The sequence below is a fragment of the Alosa alosa genome, chromosome 6, assembly GCF_017589495.1.
Source record: "Alosa alosa isolate M-15738 ecotype Scorff River chromosome 6, AALO_Geno_1.1, whole genome shotgun sequence".
Taxonomy (NCBI): domain Eukaryota; kingdom Metazoa; phylum Chordata; class Actinopteri; order Clupeiformes; family Clupeidae; genus Alosa; species Alosa alosa.
In genome coordinates, this window is record NC_063194.1 from 16,014,564 (window position 1) to 16,026,048 (window position 11,485).

General features: G+C 44.6%; 1 protein-coding gene across 3 annotated transcripts in view; it reads left to right on the top strand.

Moving 5' to 3' along the window:
- Positions 1 to 2,589: 2,589 nt before the first annotated feature.
- Positions 2,590 to 11,485, top strand: part of gjc1 (gap junction protein gamma 1) — a 25,174-nt gene continuing 16,278 nt past the window's right edge. For 2 of the 3 annotated variants that reach the window (XM_048245969.1, XM_048245971.1), the window contains exon 1: positions 3,243 to 4,058. The gene's annotated coding sequence lies outside the window, so the exon portion shown is untranslated. Of the gene's footprint in view, positions 2,653 to 3,242; positions 4,059 to 11,485 lie in introns of those variants that run through there. The other variant, XM_048245970.1, reaches the window with a different exon arrangement.

Below are 11,485 nucleotides of genomic sequence, written 5' to 3' on the forward strand. Positions count from 1 at the left end.
GTCTGTTTCAATGTGGTTGGCTATGTGTACGTGTGTGTCATAACTGCATTTAGAGGGGTGGACAGATTCAAAGTAAAGTGTGTGCGTGTACACCAAGCAGAAAGAGCTGACCGTGTTCTTAAGAGGCATTTCTGGTTGGCTGTATGTGTTGAACGGGGTAAGAGAGCAGAGGTGGAGGAGATGGACAAGGGCGTAAGACAGGGTTTGACATGAATGTCATATCTGTCTGTCTCCATGTTCCTTTGCCAGTGTTTTTGATGGAGATGCGCTCGGATATTTGATGGGTATCTGTACAGATGCACATGGAAACCAGATGCAGGCTTTGTATATTTGAATGGAATATATGTGAATTGTGATTATGTAGATTTTAAATCACTTCCCTTAATCACATACTGTATACAGCTGCAAATAGCCACATGTTTACATGCTGACGCTTCTCAGTGTCCTCACATAAGTTACAGGTGATCTCACTGACCTGTTTCCCAGATAAATTGCTTTGAGGCATTGATCATTGAATATGGAGGTCAGAGAAGTATGGATGAATGAATGTGGACAATCACAGGCTGGTGACCTACTGGGTAGCAGGAGAGAAGGAAGACAAGGATGAGCTCGAGGGAGAGCAAACAAATGTAGAGAATGATGGAAGGACAAAAGGGTAGACTGAAAGCCATGCCTGGTAAAGATGGATGGGATGATAAATGAATCGTGATGGTTTGTAGATGCCCATAGTCAGGTCCTGGCACACTGGTGTCTATATTTAGCCACGATGCCCAGATTGTAGCAAAGGCTTGGGGGCGTTTCAGTATGTGTGTATGGGCGCGTGCATGTACATTTGTCTGTGTGTGTGTGCATGTTCGCCTGCACTGCTGCCACTGCAGTCAGAGATGATGCCCAGGGCATAGTGCAGTCATACACACACACACACACACACACACTCCGCACACAAAGACAGTCCCACACTCATCTGTCACGAAGCTCATTTGGAAATCGGAGAGACTCATCAGATGATGGTGCAGCTTATCCGACACACAAAGCGCGATAATATCCCTTTGAACTCAACATGCTTCCATACACCACAGTATACGAGAGGAGAGGATGAAGGTTAGAGCCGCCTGCTATTGAGCCATGGCGAAATGCAAGAAGGGAATCTGTGAGAACTGTGAAATGTGTATAGTCAATTTCAACAATTTACCACATCTCCTAATGTGACTAGTTTCGAGTCGTTTTGACAGGCTGAGACACTGGCCCTGCTTTCCTTCCGCCATAAGTACATGGGCACCTAGTAGGGCCATTGCTATTCCTCTTTAACCCACAGGATGCAACCACTCACCCCCTCCCCAACCCCGCTCCTCCACTCTTGTCCTGCCAGCGCCAGATGTTAAACATAAGCAGGAACATATCAAGGATTAGACCAAGGGTAAAGAACACGCAAGGAGGACAAGACACTCCGGCACGTTCTTTCCCTCGCGCGCACACACACACTGTTGTGTCCACCTGGAGGGGTCAACAGATGAAGTTTCCGACGCTCTTGAGTCATCGGAAGGAAAGACAAAGAGGATGCTGCGTGTAGGAGCTGGTGTGTATGTGTGTGTGTGTGTGTGTGTAGGGGTGGTCACCAGTCTTAAAGCTGGGGTGGCCCATGTGGTTTTTCCTTTATTTCATCAATTCAACTGAATGTCTTACCGCAGTCCTTTTGTGGTACTAATTACCATGCCCCTGGTAAGGAGAGAGGTGATCTCAGAGACGGGGAAAGCTCTTAATGTGGGGAAAACCCCTCTACCAGAGGTTAGTCAGCGACCCTTAAATATGGCATCACTCTCTCTTTCCTCCAACAGAAGGGCAACAGTCTGCCGAAAGACTCTTTTGCACATGATGCAATCTCCCAGTGCAATCAATGAGGGCATTCATCTCATGGAAGGTCCAGAATGGTCGAGTTGATCGCTTGAATGGTCCAGTTCAAATATTTGGCCGTGGTCCATCCCAAGGGAGACCCAACCTCGCTCAGCTAGACATCCCCCCTCCAGCCCTTCCATTCCTCCTCCTTGCTGCCCTCTTCTCTTCCAAACCCGAGGATGGAAGATCTGACCGAAAGCGAGAGAGAGAGAGAGAGGAGAGGAAAGTCGTCTGAGGCCCTAATCATCTCCTTCTTTGGAGCTGCCTGGGATAAACAACAGCAAAATAAATAAACAAATAAATGCACCATGGAAGGGGGACTTGTGAGCGTGCCAAACTCCTTGAAATGAGCGTGACTTTCTTCGAGTTCCACTAGACGATTGGGCTTCATCGTGGGGCCCAGAGGGCCTGTCCTCTGGATCCCTGCAAAGTGGAAACCTCTGCCAGCCTGGCACCGAAGCAGATCTGCTGCCTCTGGACCCCAGACCCGGCCAATCCCTGTCCTGATTTGACAGGCGATAGATGAGAGGAGGAGATAGAGATAGAAAGATGCCGCCAGACAATGCAGGGTTCCACGCGCAATGTCACTCTCCATTTCATTGCCTGGTGGTGATGTCTGATCACCGTCACTTGCTCGAGCTGTTATAAGTTCCTGCCTTTGTCTCCCTGACGAATGGTGGTGCTGGCGGAGGAGGGGTTGGTGATGTCTTCAGGTCCCCGCGTGTGACAGACTTCAGGCGCGTGACACACCGTTTCGGGGTAAGAACTGTCACTTTGATAACTAGGCAAGCAATCACTACACCAACTGTTAATTGTGATAAAGCTTGTCACAGTGAGAGGAAGGGTATTCTGGCTGTCACTTAGTTTTAAGGCATAGTTCATGCCTCCATCTCAAATCAATGAAATTGACTGATCAATATATCACTTTTAAAATATGTAGCTAATTAATGGGCAACAGTTATTCTTTCCACTAGTTCTGCCTACATGATATTGGTTCTATTACATCTCTTTCATGATCCCTGCAAATATCCATATATAGAAGTATATTTAAAATTTACATCAACTCAAACTCTTCACATATTCTTGTACATACACATTTTTGTCACATATTTGTTTGTTTTCTGTGCATAAATCTGGTGATGGGCAACGTTTTTGTGTTATATTTAACTGAGTCAGGAGTTTAGGTCTCAAAGACTTAATAATTCTGAAAGCAATAATAAAAAAAATTGTCTGAGTGTAATTGTGCTCAGTGCAAGACGACATTCATGTTGGATCATAGATTTAAAAAGATGGAATGACACGAGCGCGCGCACCCTATGCGCGAGCCCAAGTTCATTCCGTCCCCCTTCGCCGTGCGTGCGCGTCGGAATTCCTCCAGTCAGCGCTCAATGGTGTCAATCAGAACATGGCATCGTAAAACCTTGAGCATCCTGGAAACAGTGCCATGTGGGTTATAGCACTACGCGATACTTAAAGAAGTACCATCTCGTGAGTGCAGTAAACAGATGAAGACACCGTGTCGCGAAAACATTACGGCAACGGTCAGCGCAGCCTCAGATGTCAAGGAGCAACTTTAACCCAAAATATCCTTCGATTTACGGAAGATGGGGAGCATAGGGAAATGTCTGCTCGATAAAGACATGCTACTTGTGCACATGTACAGTTTATATACAGGAGGGCGCGAAGTCTTAGCTGGAGAAAGAACGGCAGAGAAGGAACAAAAGAGTAAGCGCGCTCAAGAATATCTCCGGGAGTAGCGGCTCGTGGCTCTTGTGTAGCCAACTACACGCGCTCTCCGTTCTCAAGCAGTGACAAGCGTCAAACTACCTATATCACTACAAGCGACAATGGCTCACGAACAAGGGGTTTGGGGGTCAAGGTCCTTCAAAATGCGTTGTGATGACCATCACAGAGTGCAAAACGAGGAAATGCACAAATTACCTTCAAGCACGACAGTGAAAAAGGACTCGGCAATTCATCTTTCTCCACTAACACACTACATGTTCTGAAATACACCGTTACTTTCCCATGTAGCCGTTTGAAAAAACCGGAACGAAGCAGTCTAGCAACAAGAAAGACCTGGACACTTATAAACCCTTTTTCATAAAAGCCTCTATCAAGGCATACTTCTCTGTGTTAAACTATCTTCACAGACTCGCTGCGCGGTAAGATATTCTACATTTAATTAAAATGACCGCATATGGAGTTAATTATATGATGTTGGTTTAAAGCTATTACAAAATTCACAGTTGATTAGCTTCTTTAAACCCTACAATTGTGTTTTAATAAGCTGTGGATGCAAGCATAGCCATTTACCCAAATATTATGTATTACTGAATATACTACTCTTAAAACCTACGATTTGTTGCACATCAAACAGTATAAGAACATTTCATTTTATATGATGAACGGGTTAATGAACAGGTCCTTGTCAGGGAGCGGGTAAAACGGCATGTGTGTTTCGTGGTGTTTTCGGCAAGTTGTCCTGGTGCGTTACGCGCCCCATTGGGTAGGTTTGATGTAGTTTGGTGAGGAGGATCTGTTGACCGTAGATTGACTGGTATTTTCACAATCAATTGATTGCTTTGCTGTCCCCAGTTCTCACGTGTGAAAAACTAATAGGGCATAGCTCAACTTGTGCACTCAATTATGTTCATGTTGCCTGAAAGACCTCTTTATGGAAGGTAACTTGGTGTGTGTGTGTGTGTGTGTGCATGCGGGTGTGCGTGCTTTTCTTTTTTGGGGAAGTAGTCATCTTAAGTTACTTTGCTCTTCATTGTGTTTATGATTTCATTCTCAGTTGATTTATCTACTACCAATTATCCTTGTCTCACGGCCATTACTGCGTTTAAGTAAAACTAAAGTACCCTACTGCGCGCGACTACCGGTTGCGCGCAACTACTGGGTTACCTGGAATCACAGTACCTGGTCAAAAACATCAATGGAAACAGATAGGCTATAGATGAGGTGATCTGTAACAATGTAAAAATACTAAATCTTGACATTCGATCTTGTCCATTATATTTTGAGCAGACTTAACTCTTGAACTGATTATTAGGTTTGCGAATTTTGTTTATTTTTCTGCATTGTAAATGTATAGCCTACATTTGGGGCAAGTACATGACTGACTAAGCTGATGTCACGGTCATCAATTTGGATACCAAAAGCAATGAAAGTGCTGCCGACGACATTTCATTACGGTCATATTAAAATGTCAGGAAACATCACTTCAAATTGCTTTGTACATTGGTAGGCTTACATCAGAATAACAGATACAATTTACTAACTTGATATCATTGCACTTTAGTAGTTTCAGTTTCAGTAGTTTCCAATGTCTTTTCCTGTTAGAAAATTGTTTTGCTTTCTTGTATGAAAATCAGCTAGGATGAATTCACAGGGAATAAGTGATTGATATAAACAAAGTTAACTGTTAAAGAGTTATTTCACTCAATATATACACACTTACAAGTGTATAAACTCTAACTATAGTCATATCATCTACAAAGGTACTGATGGTGTAAAACAAAATTGAGCAAGATGATTTGTGTGTGTGGGCTATTTGTGTGTATGGGTAATTATAGTCATTTTACCTACAAAGGTACTGATGGTGTAGTTTCTTGAGGAAGAGTATTTGTGTTTGTATTTGTGTGTATGGGCGTGTGTGTATTTAGGAAGGTGTTGACGTGTGTATGGGTAACTATAGTCATTGTACCTACAAAGGAACTGATGGTGTAAAAATATTTTTCCTGAGGAAGAGTATTTGTGTGTGTATTTGTGTGTATGGGTAACTATAGTCATTTTACCTACAAAGGAACTGATGGTATAAAAATATTTTTTCCTGAGCAAGATGATTTTATTTTGTGTGTGTGTGTGTGTGTGTGTGTGTGTGTGTGTGTGTGTGTGTGTTTGTGTGTGTGTGTGTGTATTTAGGAAGGTGTTGGCGACTTCAAATATATACATGAATGAGTGGTGTTGTATCATTTTAGACTATGCTGCTGATGCTGCACAGAGTGGTTGAGTGATTTGGGAGGTGTGGACAAGAGATGATGAGAGAAAATGGATTAATTTTACCTCAAATTAAATACAGTGAATAGGTATTCATTCACTGTCAGATAATTCCTCTGTGCGTGTGTGTTTTTGTGTGTGTGTGTGTATGTGTGTGTGCGTCTGTGGCCTGTGTGTAGCTGCTGCTGTGAAGTAGTTCATGAGTATTCATTTATTCACAATCTGTCGTCCTGACGGATGAGTATGATCAAACTTCTGCTCACTCTTGCCTCTGTCATTCTTGCCATTCCATTTTCTTTCAACAGTTTTTTTAGTTGTTTTGTGGTGGCAAGAGAGGAAAATATGATGGGGGGTTTGAGAGACAGAATAATAGAAGTTAAAGGGAGGGGGAGAGAACTGGAAATTGCCCCATGGCTTGGGCAGAAAGAGAGGGATGAGGAGTAGATTCTTTATGACAGCACACACACATTAACCGCCACACACATAGCACATGCAGGAGACACTTATACCAGCACCTATACGGCACATACTTTACCCAACAAAGTTACCGAAACACACCAAACGTTAAGAAAATAATACATTATGTAATTATGAAATGATGCAATTTGTAATTAAAAATAAACACATTCAAAGTTGATGAGTCTATGCACGTACACACACTCACAAACAGTTTCTTACACTTGCTTCCGGTCTGTACTAACGTTGTTGTTGGCTTTTGCTCCAGGAGAAGATTGTGTATTCATCACCCTTGTGAGTCACAATGAGTGGTGAGGGAAATGTCCCCTAAAGAATACACACATGCGTGCATACACACACACACACACAAACACTTTTTAACACACACCAATCAAACAATCTTAAAATCCACACTAATTATAAATTATAACACAAAATTAAGCCATATATACCCCACTGGCATAGTACAAGAGATTCTCAGTCCTTCAGTCACTTCTCTTAAATTTTAGTTGCTGACACGCATACACAGACACATTCATATCCTCATATATTCATATCATAGACTGTGTAGTATACATTAACTCATCCCCACCTACCATAATGTTCATGAGGATTATTTAGATTTTTTTTTTATGAGTGATTTTAAGTGAATGTGTTTCAGGACATAGGTTGAGGTGTTTGCCACACCAAAATGTCAATGGTAGCTGAATTGGTGCTTGTGTATGTGTGTTTATGTGTGTTTGTGCGTGTGTCTGGGTACACATGTGTCAGTGCAGATCCTCTGTGACATTCCCAGTGGGAAGGAGTCTCATGTGATTCGCCTTTCACAGAGCACTAACTGCTGTGTAGTCATACACACACACACAGACACACACAGACACACAGACACACACACAGTTTGTCCGTTTTGCTCTATATATTCCTCTTGCATTTTTGGTCTGTCTCTCTTGCACACCCACGTTCTTATTACTTAATATCTCTAGGTATGTCTCTCTCTCCCACAAAAACACACACACACACACACACACACACACATATATACACACACACACACACATACACATACACACACACACACATACACACACACACATACACACATACACACACACACACACACAGTGGTCACACACACCACCATCAGGAATCTCCAGCTCTCTTACAGACAAATTCTCTCTGTGTCTTTAGCTAGTGAGCACCAACACAAATATTATCTTGGCCAAGCACATGCACATGTATACACTTTCACACACACTCTCACACACGCACACAGTCTTGTTGCATATTCAGCAGTATTGCTGAGGCTCACGGCATGTTTGTACGCTGGCTTGCGCGTTCTGACACCCCACATAATCCCTGCCGACAACTCACATGCCTGTCTCCCCTGGTTACTGCCCATCGTCCCTGGTATCTGTGGGTGGGAGGGAGCATCCTTAAGTCAGCACTAGTTGACAGAGGGTGGAGGTAGTTGGTTAGGTGAGCTGCCAGTCACGGAGACGTGACGTGTTAACTGTGTGTGCGTGTGTGTACAACATTCAGCATGCACACAGTTGTAAGCTACACGCACTCCATCGCACAGCGTCCTGACATGCATGGTGTGCCGTCACGTGTAAGTGTCATCCAGCGTGGACACTACAGTTAGCCACAAATGCCCAGCGACAGGCCGGCAGACACACACACACAACCGCATAGCCAAGGCAAGCAGCTCTCTGTGGCAGAGGATCTGTGTCAAAAAGCGGTGCTCACGTCTTATTGGCTCAGACAACCCTGGGCTTTGTCGCTCCCCTTCTCCATCATGGACAGAGAGCGAACGAGAGAGGATGAAAGAGAGAGAGAGAGAGAGAGGAGAGAGAATAAGATGCATTAGTGCCAGACAGGGAAATCTTGTAACCCAGCTACTCTCATTGTAAAAAGCAGAGCACCTTCCCTCTGCCAGTGGTGGGGTCATGAAGCATCCCTGTGACTTCTGACTTCTGGGAGATTCACTTCCTGATTGTTAAGCAGATGGAGCATATTTTTGAGCAGATGTGCTGTCAGTCTTTAGTATGTTCAGTTATGTTTCTGCTAATGCTAATCATACGTCCTGTCCGACTGCCTGCCCTATAGTAGGCCATTAGAAAGCTTGACTGCATTCAGTACATAGCGTAGTGACATTTATGTTATGTGTCTTGCACAAAGATACTGGTGTTTTTTTTAGTGATGTGTTTAGTGAGTCTGCTTTTTGCCATTTTGTTGTCAAGGAAATGAGTGTCCGTACCTGATGAAGTCTATGTTTTAAGTGTCCTTTTTTGTCTGTGTATGTGTGTGTTCCTGTGATTGTGTCTTGTTCAAGGGGATTGTGACGCTCAATTGAGCATCTTTAAGGGTCCATGCTGAGACCAAATGGCAGACAGCGACAGCAGGAGAATGGGGATATATTTAGCCTGAGAGGAGGGGGCAGTTGGAGTGAGTGTGTATGTGTGTGTGTGGGGAGGGTGGATGGGGCCATGCCATCACATCACCGCCTGGCATGAAGGGGAGGGGGCACCTTGACTGGCACCAATAAAGGCTAGCAGGGGTGAGACACTGTCATGTGCTTTGAGCAATCTTTTTCTTTCTGTGAGCACCCTCCTCCCAACACCCTGTCACCCAGCAGATAAGATGCTTGTGTGTTAATTAATTTGTATTTTTATTTGTTTGTTTTTATTTGTTTGTCTGTTGATGACCTGTCGGTGTGGCGAGGTTGGGAACTGTACAGTTGGGTTATTCGAGAGACAGTCCGTGAGAGGACTATGAGAGTGTGCCTGTGCGCTCAAGTGCAGCGTCTGCAAATGCTGATGCCTCCTGTTGAGATGGATGAAGAAGGAGGATTAGTGTTTGTACCTGTGTGTGGAGAGTCCACCAACAGATTAAGATCTACCCATTAACTTTTTCACATTTCACGTCCACCCCCAGTCTGACCCCCCCCCCCCCCAAACACACACACACACTCTCTCTCGCTCTAGTGTAACTATCTCCTTTAACCTGGCCTCCTGTCTGTCTGCAGGGCAAGAAGCTGCTTCGCTTAGCCGCAGGACCTTTCACATGCTTTCCTCTTCAAGTCTCAGTGACTTGTTACATCATCAACATGAGACAGCTTTCAGTCTCACATGGCAGTGTGTGTGTGTTTGTGTTTGTGTGTGTCCTGTCCTGTCCTTCTTTACTGTCTTTTCCCCCCAAGTTATCCACTAACTGTGTGTGTCTGTGTGTGTCAGCTTGTGTGTGTGTGTGTGTGTGTGTGTGTGTGTGCGTTTCTGTGTGTAGGCGTATATGTGCCGTCCTTTCTCTCTGCCTTTTCCCGGAGTCATATTCTGAGGGAGTATCATTCACCCATGGCTGGGTTTCCATGGCCATAAGGGTCGGGCCTATCAGAGCGCAGCACCACCATGTGTGCCAGACGAGGAAAGGCCTGAGGGGGTCGCACAGATGCTAACGCGCTAACACGCTAAAGCTGGCCCTGCCCTGGCCCTCTCCGCCACAGCCATCAGTCCCTTTCTACACCTCTCTCTGTGCATCCTGTCTTTGCTAAACAAAAACTTCTTCGCTGGATGTCCTTGTCCTCTCATACTCTCTGTCTGTTTCTCTTCCACGCTCTTTCTCCCCTATCTCTCTCTCTCTCTCTCTCTCTCTCTCTCTATTTATCTCGGTGTCTTTGATACTCATAAGAAACAAACATGGCTGTTCTCCTCTCTTCTTTTTCTTCTCTCTCTGCTCTTTGTCTTGGACTTCTCTCTCTTAATCTCTCTTTTGTTCCATGTCTTGTTTCTTTTAACTCTCAGTTTCTTTAACTGAGCTTCCCCCTCTCTTTCACTCTGTTTTTTAAACACCTTGATTTAGTAGCAACTTTCTGTCATTTGTTTGGGCCTTGTTGTGTCTTTCTCTATGGTTTCCACAGTGGGCACATCAATAACACTGGGCCAGGATGAATGGTGGGGAAGGGAAGAGGAAAGTGTCCCTAAAACAAACAACCTTTAACTCAGCCCGCTCAGACAAAAAGTGTGACTGTGGCAACGGTGGGGACGAAGGGGAGGATGTAGTACAGTCCTCCCTAGGAATGATAAAGATTTAGTGCTCTTGGGAGACCGCAAGCGACTCCCTGTATTTGAGTGCAGGAAGCAGACATTTTTAAAGATAAATACAAGATAAATATAGAAACGAATGAAGAAATAGGAAGATTAATGGAAAGAGACAAGTACTGTAGTGCCAATTGGATGTTAACTATGTTGAAGAATAGAACAAGGAAAATGGAAGTCCTTGATTTGTATGCAAACAATTGGAAATTACTTTTTTATGTGAAGAAACAGGACAGATTGTTCTGGTATGACCAATTATTAACTGTTTATGTGTTTATGTGTGTTTGACTGTCTATGTTTGGAATTTCCCTATGTACTCTATGTACTTGCGTGTTTGTATGTGGTCACTACTCACACACGCACATACAAGGGCCCATATCAAGCACCTCGGGAGGAGCACCAGTGAACCACCCCCAGCGGTTCCTAGCAGGACCCACGGGCCAGGCCGTGTACAGTACCAGTTCCAGCAGCCGGCAGCTGCTCACAGGCAGCCTTGCGTGAAGGACTCCCGCCGGAACAGCCCCTGCCCAGCCCGGGGAAGCCGGGATCCGCTAGACGAGCCTGTGTCACGGCCAAATGCAGTTAACAACACTGCAACCCCACTCAGGGTTCATAAGGCTGTCAGTCAAACGCGGCTCAGAAGGAAGTGAGTGACATTATTGGACATAAGAAGGAGAGAGAGTGACGAGAGAGAGCGAAAAAAAGAGAGAGAGAGACTGAGAGATGGGCAGTAAAAAAAAGTGCTGAGAGAAATTGATGGGGGTGCCATGAGAAAGCGAGTGAGCGAAAGAAAGCAAGAGAAGGAAAGAAATGAAGGAGAATGGAAGAAGAGAGAGAGATGGAGTGAAGCAGTGGATGATAATTAGAGAAGGTCATGAGTGCAGAGCCCTAGGTGATGTGAGAAGGGCAGAAAGACAAAGAGAAGGCAATGTAATCAGAGGTGAGGGCATCTCAGTAAATCTGTCAAGAAAGTGCTTTCCCCCTACTGCCTTGGAGTGTGTGTGAGTGTGTCTGTGTGCAGATGTGCATGCGCGCCAACA